This window comes from Macrobrachium rosenbergii, chromosome 41 (genome assembly GCF_040412425.1).
Source record: "Macrobrachium rosenbergii isolate ZJJX-2024 chromosome 41, ASM4041242v1, whole genome shotgun sequence".
In the NCBI taxonomy this organism is placed as follows: Eukaryota; Metazoa; Arthropoda; class Malacostraca; order Decapoda; family Palaemonidae; genus Macrobrachium; species Macrobrachium rosenbergii.
In genome coordinates this window covers 59,381,842-59,391,841 of record NC_089781.1, presented here as the reverse complement: position 1 = coordinate 59,391,841, position 10,000 = coordinate 59,381,842, and the positions used below count along the sequence as shown (strand labels likewise).

Below are 10,000 nucleotides of genomic sequence, written 5' to 3'. Positions count from 1 at the left end.
ATTAAAAGAGATGAATCCTTTGTTAAAAGAAACTGGAACAAAAATCCATATGGCTGTCATCGCGAAAAGAGTGAGAATCTTGGAAGGCCTGAAGTCCTTTCTTAGGAGTCAAAAGACATCATAGCTGAGGTAGACCAAGAAAGTCTTTACGTAAATTGGTGCTTGAACTAGAAACAAAAAGGGGAAAGAAGAGAAGTTATAGTGCTGTATATCGTGAGTTGAAAAAATCTGGTATCAAGCCATTTCATGTTATCAGCAATCCCAACATCACTCAGCAACAGAGAGAAGACCGTGCCTGGTTTTGTGGTTCATTTCTTAAAGATTGGGATGAAGCTGACTTTCTCCATGTTGCTTCATCAGATGAATTCTTCATTTACACAGTCAAGAAGCCAAATCATAAAAATGACACCATTTGGGCTGCAAAGTTGGATGATACCAGCGATGACATGCGCTATCGCCAAGTTGTGAAATTTCCTGAATGTTTGGGAATTTTTCTCTGTTTCACAGCCAAACGGTTAATGTGGACCATCAAAGAAAAAGGACAGTCATGGAATGGTAAATATTTCAGAGAAACTGTGCTTACTGGTGAAGTATTTCCTTTCCTCAAAGATCCTGAAAATGTGTTATCCGTTGAAGAAGTCACATTTTTGCATGATAAGGCACCATGTTTCAAGGCTCTTCAGACACAGGAGCTGCTTGGAAACAGTGGTATCGATTTCTTCTCGTCAAATGAATTTCCAGGTAGCTCCCCTGACTTTAATGTGTCTGAAAACGTTGGTAGTATCTTAAAGGATCATGTTGAAACATGCACAGCGAACTATGATGGTATACCAAGCCTCGACGACCTGCGAAGAGAGTTGACCGAAGTGCTCAGGGCAATGGAGTTTGAGTCTCAGCTTTTTGCGATTTGCTGAAATCATAACCCTCAAGAATGCAGGCTGTGGTAAAGGCAGATGGAGGTCACACAAAATATGAGATACTCAGAGAGAAACTTAAATAAATACCTGTTCTGAATTACTTTGTTTTTGTCCATATCAATTTCAGTTTATGCTGTAGAGGGGGTCCTCTAATTTGAAACACCATGTATATATATACAGCATATATATATATATATATATATATATATATATATATATATATATATATATATATATATATATATATATATATGTGTGTGTGTGTGTATATATATATATATATATATATATATATATATATGTGTGTGTATATGTATATATATATATATATATATATATATATATATATATATATATATATATATATATATATATATATATGTATGTGTAACATATATATGTGTGTGTGTGTGTGTGTGTGTGTGTGTGTGTGTGTCTAGAGTATCACTCTCTCACGCCATCTTATCTGGCAAAAGATATAACATAAATAATATTCAACTACTTCATTCATTGATTGTGTTATTCAATTACTTCATTTATTTATCACACTGTAGGCAAAATTCACCCATACAAACATCTCTCTCACCATTGCCTTTGAGGGAAAAATACTTTAATCTCCTTTCCTTGTTCGAGTGAGTGCCGAGAATCCTTAAATTCCAGGTGCTCACCCTGTAGGAGTGTGAATCCTCGCCCGAGTCAGGTCAGCTGCCAGCTGAAAAGCAAAGAATTGAACATGTGCTCGGTGCCATCTAGGAACTTCGGCCATGTTACCTTCCATGCACGCATTGACATGTGGTAAGGCCGACACCAGAGCCACCTACAATGAGCAGAATCATAATCCCCGGAATCTACAAAGGCACTTGAATGGACTGACTCGTTCTTAGACTTGGCTGGAAGCTATTCCAGGACTTGTGTCCTGTCCCCTGCTTGACTGAATTGCCCCCTCTGGACATGTGGCTGTCTGGGGCATAGCAACTTTGCTGTGAACTTATTCACTTGCCCTCCCCATCGCTGGCCCCCCAAAAGATGAAGACATCATCTCCCGCTTAAGGTAAAGTGCCGAATTTAAGGTTCTTTTTGCCAGTCACGTCCGTCCACCTACAACTAATTTTCTGTTTTCCTTTTCATAGTGCAGTATTCCCACAGTGAAACCTGTATTGATTTTTATTGTTGTTTAATTTGCCAAGCATTGAAGCGAAGTGTAATGTAAATCATTAACATTAGTGTTATCGGAATTGAGTTCAGTCTAGGCACCTTCTATGTAATTCTTCGATTCCTTAATTAAAGTGCTATTTTTGGTTGAGTAACCATAGCTGTTTCGATTACAGATTAGGAGCAGTCAGCTGTGGACCTGCACATCATCTCGTGTGCGTAGTGACCCCACTACATCATTTTCAATGCCCTTTGAAGTGGGCTCCTATTGTGTCTCTTCAAGCAATTCCAAGTCATTTGCTTCTTTCACCTTGTATTACGGGACTTTGTTTGCCTGTCCCAAATTACGCTACCATTCTTCTGATATGTGTTTTCTTTTGTAAATATAATTAATTAAGTTAAACCTCTGAGTTTACCTAATCATTCCCCTTTGAAGTAAGTCCTTAGCCGTATTTTGATGTATATGTTTTTATCTGACCTCAAGGCCAGAGTCCAGATTTTGTGTTATCCTAGGTAAGTTGCATATATCCCTAGTATACCTCATTGGTTAAACTAGACCCCTAGTTAAGAATATATCAATATATCAATATATATATATATATATATATATATATATATATATATATTTATTATTTATTTATTTATTTTTATTTATTTATTTATTTATGAGCTGACCAACCCAGCACTGCCCAGAAAATCTGAATAACATTAGATAAACTATCTCTCTCTCTCTCTCCTGCTTTCTCCTGCCTAACACTCACACTTCTCTCTCCTCTTCTCCTCTCACCCTCTTTCTCACTCTCTCCTAACACACCCATTCACCATTATAGAATTCAACAACCTAAGGCCATGTATTCATGATCAAGTTTATGTCATTTCTTCTGTCAGTTCATTGAAACTGCCGTTGAAACTTATGTGTAGACAACAGTTAGTGGGCGGAGACAGTCCACTCACCAGAACGGATGGACTGATGGTATTACCTAAATAGTTTCTGACTGCTGACAGGTAATTGCATGTGTGAACAGGTTAGCACCAATTTCGTGACAGTTTGCTGATGTATTTCATCTGGGAGGTATCTCAGATACTCTGATCAGAATATGAATAAATTATGTATAGGTGTTTTTCATTTCACTGTTCGACCCTTCAGCACTATTTGTAGGTCATTATGAGTCCAAATTATACAATATAAATCTAAAACAATATTTCCATGTGATACAGACAATGATGTCTTTTTATATGTGTTACTTTAGTGAAAGTGAACTTCACTGTCCAGTTCATAAAAAACTGAACCAACCCATGAGCTCTAATTTAAACTTATTCATTAATATTGTATGAGAATAGATGTCTTTTTTCAATTAGAAATATCTGTTGTGCCTTTTTACTTCTTTCATATTAAGTGAACTTCTGCAAGAGTTAGCCTTCCACCCCCTCATCATATTAAAAAAAAAAAGTGGCAGAACACTTTCAAATACGGCTAACTTCAACTCGAGATATGCATTTTTTATATTGGTTTTAGGGACGTTTTTAACATAACATAATAAATTTATACTCATTATCTTTACAATGACATCAAATCACTTAACACAGAATTGTGCATAAAGTTACACACACCATCTATAAACTTGGTCAATTTGTACAATAATGTAATCATGAATCAAACAAAATCCTTCCCTTCTTGGAGGAATGTTAGGCAATCGGCTATTTATTGTTTTGAATAAATACGCACTGATAAAAGATAGAAATGAATATATATCATTCTAATATATAACCACAAACAATTATTTAATTTTCCTAAATGATAAGAATACTACTCCTTACTGTGTATGATTGCATGTATGATTATATCAGCAAAAGGTATGAATTGATGTGTTGTATAAGCTGTGAGCACTTCGAGGTACTCAAAGTGCAGTAGTTGCCATTTCTTAATTTAATCCCCATTTGTCTAATACATTTACCCTGTAAGTGCCTTTTGGATTTGATTTCCAAATGTAATGATCTACATTCCTGTAAAGATTTAATATAGAATTTTTAATCATATCTTCCAGGTATTCAGTACCAAGCAACGTGAAAAGAAACTCATCTTCTGTATGCAGTGAAGTTTTTTGCCAATTCGCATGTTAATTAATTCCAACTGTCAATCGCTTCCACTGTTTTGCATCGTAAATTGTTGTTCTTCTCTCTAAGTAATAATTTAGTAATAAACCTCATAGACAGAGATAGATTTCACTCCAAAGTGTTTGGGTGATGCCTTGAGAGAAAGAGAGAGAGAAAGAAAGAGAGAGTGAGTTTGGTGGTGATTTCTGCTGGCTGAAAGTGTCGCGGTTAACCACTACTATACGTGTGTAGACATGGATACACTTGCCACGGAAAGAAATGATCGATTTAGGTTATCAATGTAGATTTGATTGAGGTAATAAACAGTTTTTTTAATTATTATCATAAATAATGATTAACATTCACATAAATTCCGATCAAAAATTGATGTTATTGGGGATTTATTGTTGTAGGTAAATCATACTTCTGGCACCATCAGAAGAAAAGGTGAAGGGCCAAGTGAGAAAAGAAAATAAACCCAGAAAACTGAAGGAAAAGGTGACGTAAAAAAGCAAATTTCATTTATTTTGTCTGTGTTTGTATGTCTGTCACGGGGTAGGGGTTTGATTTTGAGTAATAAACCTTGCTGAGGTGACTTAGATGCCGTATGCAAAATGTTGTTTAGGTCTGTCAAGCAGTTTGGATTTCTGTGGTAGACAAACAAATATACAAACATTCACTTTCATGCATGCATATATATATATATATATATATATATATATATATATATATATATATATATATATATATATATATATATATATATATATATATATATATATATATATATATATATATATATATATATATATATATATATATATATATATATATATATATAAATTTATATATATATATATATATATATATATATATATATATATATATATATATATATATATATATATATATATATATATATATATATATATATATATATATATATATATATACACATGTATGTATCGTTAAAGAGACACACGTGAATGAGTATGCACGAAAACCACAGGGAATTAGCAGTCAGAAAATCCGTGCGAAGCGCTTTTGCGTTAATTCACGTATCGTCGGGACACAACTGAGAGACAGTTTAGAAGAATGGTAAAAAGTTAACAAAAAGAAGAAGAACCACGAGATGGTTGATTGCCGAAGGGTAATAAAGAAAGAGATCATTCGGGATATTCTGGTTGCAGAACAAGGAGGAGAGGTAGACCAAGAATGAAATGGAGAGACACAGTTAACAGGGACATGCAGGAGAAGAACGTGAGTGAGGTAATGGTGCATGATCGCAGAAGATGGAGAAGACTAATAACGAACAGCGACCCCATATAAAGATGGGAAAGCTGAAGATAAAGAAGAAGATTCTGGTTGCAGACTGAAGCATACCTAACGTTAAGAACAAACAACAAAACTGTCCTGGAAGAACTGGCCAAATACTAAATGCATTATTTGCACATATGAGAGATTCAGATCACTCTGTTAACTAAGGTGTAGTAAGGTCCATAGTTCCGTGTGTTGACACAGTTAAAAAAATGTTGCTGAATCTAGTTCTATTAAGTCAATCACTAGCAGTGCTTTAAACTTCAGTCTTGGTCTATTTAAACTTGATGCTGCTATAGTTAAAAAGTTGATAATATATAAGCAGAGATTATAATTCAGGCAGATACACGTCTGGTGGATTGTATTGTCATCCTTTCCATTGTTCTTAATGTTAAGTATGTTTTGTTTCACAAACCAGGTGATCTCTTTCTTTGTTACCTCTGGACAATTAACCATCTGGTGGTTCTCGTCGTTGCTGTTTACCCTTTACCATTTTGTTGAACTATCTCATGTGTGCCCCAACGATGCATGAATAAACACGAAAGCGCCTGTATGGATCTCTGACTGTTATTTTCTTGTGGTTTTTGCTTATATATATATATATATATATATATATATATATATATATATATATATATATATATATATATATACTACTAAAAGACCTCATTCAAACTGGATGGTATCTAATGGAATATTTATTCAGAAAAAAGTTACAAGCTTTCTTGGAAAAACAGTCCACATTATCGAGTATGCGTACAGTGACCAGACACGTACTTCAGCTGTATTTATATCTGTGTGCTGGGTCCTTTTAATCCTATAATCGCCTGGCTGCTCCTGTGTGACCCCCACCCCCTCGTGACCTTGGTCTTTCTCTGCCCCTTCTTCTTCCAGGTGTCCGTTTTCTGTGCATTCTCCTGCATTTTTCTTTCGTTTCCTTGCTACTATGGAACATACGATTTTTCTAGATATGCTGTCTTCAAAGCAGTTTTCGGTGTTCCCTGCCATTGTGTTGTTGGTGCATGTTATGAAGGTGTTCTCTACAACCAGTCTGGCCGTTTTGTTGGTGTTCCTGTAGAGAAAACTCATATTTTCCCAGTCTATTATATGGTCATTTTCCCAACAGTGTTTGGTAACCGCCGATGTCTGATTATAATGCCTTATGTCCTGCAGGTGTTGTTTGCTTCGCTCTTTACAGGATTTTCCAGTTTTGCCATAGTATCCATCTTCACAGTCTAGACACGCTGTCATATATACCCCACTCTACCCCTCTAATTTCTTCCCCCTCTACCGACTTTTTGTTTCCAACTATTTTATTCCTAATGGTGTTTTTGTAGCTGCCTATCAATTTGAAATTATCTAGCCTCCTGTTGATGGGTGCAATAGAGTTGTTGTCCGGGACTGTAATTATTTTCTTCCCTACCAAATGTTCCTTTTCTATCCCTTCCCTCTCTCCAAAATAGTTTTTCCTTGCCTTGATGTGTGCCCACTCCCACCAATACTTAGGGTAACCTAATCTCCTGAAACTCTCCCTCAGGTAAACCAGCTCTTCGTCTAAAAATTCGGGACTGCAAATCCTATAAGCCCTAATGGCCAACCCTGTCATTACTCCTATTTTTATTTCTTTCCTATGACTAGAGAACCTATGTATGTATGAATTGGTGAGTGTCTTCTTCGTTTCGTGGGCTTGAACCACGGGAGACAAGAACTCAGGACTACAGTGACGCAATTTTAACCACATGGCCAACAAGTGAGGTATAAGGAGATACCGACTCCCACCTTCAAATCTCCGACGAACTCAGGTATTTGTATTTAGAATCGATATCATCCTACCTCTGCCATGCTAACCATGTAGTGCGTTTGTCGCACGCAGCCATATTATGAATGAATTTTTATCACATCACCATGATTAATATACAAGCATTAAGCTACAAACGTCCTTTAATATCCAATTTGCTCTACCTCGGAAAGAATATTTTTTCACATATGTTACCCAAAGGGGAATTTTTTAGTTGATAATAAGTTTGTCGCCTCGTGGGCTCGAACCACGGAAGACAAGAACTTATTATCAACTAAAAAATTCCCCTTTGGGTAACATATATGAAAATCTATTATTTCCAAGGTAGAGCGAATTGGATATTAAAGGACGCTTGTAGATTAATGCTTGTATATGAATCACGGTGATGTGGTAAAAATTCATTCATAATATGGCTGCGTGCGACAAACGCACTACATGGTTAGCGTGGCAGAGGTGGGTTGACATCGATTCTAAATACAAAGACCTGAGTTCGACGGGGATTTGTAGGTGGGAGTCGGTATCTACTTATACCTCACTTGTTGGCCGTGTGGTTAAAATTGTGTCACTGTAGTCCTGAGTTCTTGTCTTCCATGGTTCGAGCCCACGAGACGACGAACTTATAATCAACTAAAAAATTCCTCTTCGGGTAACATACGAGTATATGAAAATATATTATTTCCTAGGTAGAGCGAATTGGATATTAAAGGACGTTTGTAACTTAATGCTTGTATATGAATCACGGTGATGTGATAAAAGTTCATTCATAATATGGCTGCGTGCGACAAACGCACTACATGGTTAGCATGGCAGAGGTGGGTTTATATCGATTCTAAATAATATATCTGAGTTCGATGGGGATTTGTAGGTGGGAGTCGGTATCTACTTGTACCTCACTTGTTGGCCATATGGTTAAAATTGCGTCACTGTAGTCCTGAGTTCTTGTCTTCCGTGGTTCGAGCCCGCAAGACGACGAACTTATTATCAACTAAAAAATTCCCCTTTGGTTAACATATATGAAAATATGTTATTTCCGAGGTAGTGCGAATTGGGTATTAAAGGACGTTTGTAGCTTAATGCTTGTATATGAATCACGGTGATGTGATAAAAATTCATTCATATATATATATATATATATATATATATATATATATATATATATATATATATATATATATATATATATATATATGTATATGTGTGTGTGTATGTGTGTTTGCTTACTTTGAGAGAGATAGAGAGAGAGAGAGAGAGAGAGAGAGACTCTATAAGTCGGCATTACTACTGTGAACCTGGAGTGTATTATCGTTATCAGAGCATAAAGTTAATAGATTTAGTATTTTTTGTTTAATGCCCCAAGCACCGTTTGATATCGCAGTGCCAAGTACTAAAATTAGACAAGGTATATTACTATTATGTTCGAGATTCGTTTAACAATGTACGTGTTGATTCAGCACATTAGTTTAGTTTCAGAAATGTTTGTTCATAAAATTCTATTGAAGTTTTATTAATTTATAATTAGTTTGAAAGTATTGTAATCCGTGTTTTCAAGATATTTCTAGACTGCCCAAGTCGGTCAGAATTACTTAATTTTTGCTGATTGGTATTGCAGAGTAGGCCTGCGTGTTCGAGTAAGCAATGGAAGTATCATACATATATACATACATGCATACATACACTCACACACGCGCACACACACGAACACACACACACAAACATATATATATATACACACATGAGACCTGGGTACGGGAGAGTAGATAGACAGAAACTGATAGAGGACCGACAGAAGGCAGCCTGCAGCACATCCCCTTTCATAATCTCATATCGATAGAAAAACACAAAGTTTCATTCAGAGGAATTTACTTCAGTGGCAGCTGAGGGAAGACCCATTCGAAATGAGCTTGGAAGTCAAGCTCAGGTGGTCTATGAGAGAACTGAGAGAGAGCTTATGATGAGGGTGTGAATTTGCTCTCTAGTGGTGATGACGAGAAGTGGTGTACCCTCAATTCATCCCTCTTTGGAGTTGATCCAAGCATGCCTTCTCTTGTAGGAGTTGATGGAAATGCTGTATATTGCCCTAAACAGAAGGCAGAACATTTGGCTAAAGTCTTGGTGAGTAAACATTGTGGCGAGCCCATGGTGTTGCCTTAGTCATGCTTTCCACAGCCTAAATTGTGTTCAATGACTTTTGGGCCTTGACAGTCATGGAGGCATAGGCCTTAACCCTTAAGGGACTGGCTAATTATATATCATGCAACGTCCCAAACCGGGCAAACTTTAAGGTTGGCCAATCAAAAAAAAAACACATCATTGGAAAGCGAAAGATGTGCAAATGCACATGGTGTAAGAAAAAAAATTTAAAAAAATTTTCCCTATCTTCCATGGGAAGTTGAAAGTGGCTATTTACAACCCTGTGTGAGCTTTATATATTGATATATCACATATTGTGACGAACATTTTAATTTGTTCCTAGCGTTGCTCATTGATGATATCATGAAGTAGGCTGACTGCAGTATGGACAGAGTACCATACAAAAACTGTAACTAATTATGAAAGATTTTGTGATCCATCATAACCAATCTAGCATAAAAACTTCAAACTGAGAAGCAGGTACTGAATCACATTTAATTTATGATATGATCACGACCTATTCTAAAATCCCCAAATCCATCAGGCGGAGAGTTCATATGCACCCAGACTGAATGCTGTTAAGGGTAAAAAT

The 10,000-nt window shown here is 36.1% G+C and overlaps 1 protein-coding gene across 2 annotated transcripts in view; it reads right to left on the bottom strand.

The window, feature by feature from the left end:
- LOC136826876 (probable cytochrome P450 49a1) overlaps positions 1–10,000 on the bottom strand; it is a 98,677-nt gene that overhangs the window by 22,337 nt on the left and 66,340 nt on the right. The gene's annotated exons all lie outside the window — the stretch shown is intronic.